The sequence below is a fragment of the Otolemur garnettii genome, unplaced genomic scaffold (genome assembly GCF_000181295.1).
Source record: "Otolemur garnettii isolate 467f Iridium unplaced genomic scaffold, OtoGar3 scaffold00211, whole genome shotgun sequence".
NCBI classification, from domain to species: Eukaryota; Metazoa; Chordata; class Mammalia; order Primates; family Galagidae; genus Otolemur; species Otolemur garnettii.
This window is the reverse complement of record NW_003852606.1, coordinates 2318736-2319385: the sequence shown is the minus strand read 5'-3', so window position 1 is coordinate 2319385 and position 650 is coordinate 2318736.

Sequence of the window (650 nt, the reverse complement as noted above, 5' to 3'; positions counted from 1 at the left end):
CAGGGAGTCACGAGCTTCTGTCAGCAAAAGACCGGTTCTCCCCACCCTGCCTGCTAATAGAGGGAAAGCCACAGTGGCCCGTGTGTTCAGCTTGGAGGGCTGCTGGCACTCCACTAGGGTGACAAGGACACCTCCTCAGCCACTGCCTTTCAAAAGGACCAGTCCTTTCTCCTGAGGTGGTGGAGGTGCTTGATTGCTACAGTTGCAGTGTTGTATAATTTGAATCCATAAAAGTGTCAGCAGCCCATTGTGATTATGATAAACTGAAAAATTCTGGGCATGGTCAGACTTCGGATCTGTCCTCTTCTAGAGAAAGGGCTTTGAGGGATTGAGTTGAGTCCTCTGAGCCTGAACTCTGTGTCAACTGAGACCTCAATAGAGGAAGTTTATAAAAAGGACAAACTTGCAGGAGAGGTTTGTGGCTTTGTCATTATAGCAGGAAACCGACGCAGACAGAAGACTCCAGGCACCAGTTGATTAGAGGAAGCGGGTTTATTTGGCCGGGGGTACTCGGAACACCAGCGTGTTTTCCAAAACCGAGCCCCCTGAGTCAATCCCATGCCTCTCTTTTATCCACTTTTCAGGGTGGGAGTGCACATGAGGGTCATAAGACAGAGAGTGAGGGTCATAAAATAAAGAATGAGACATAA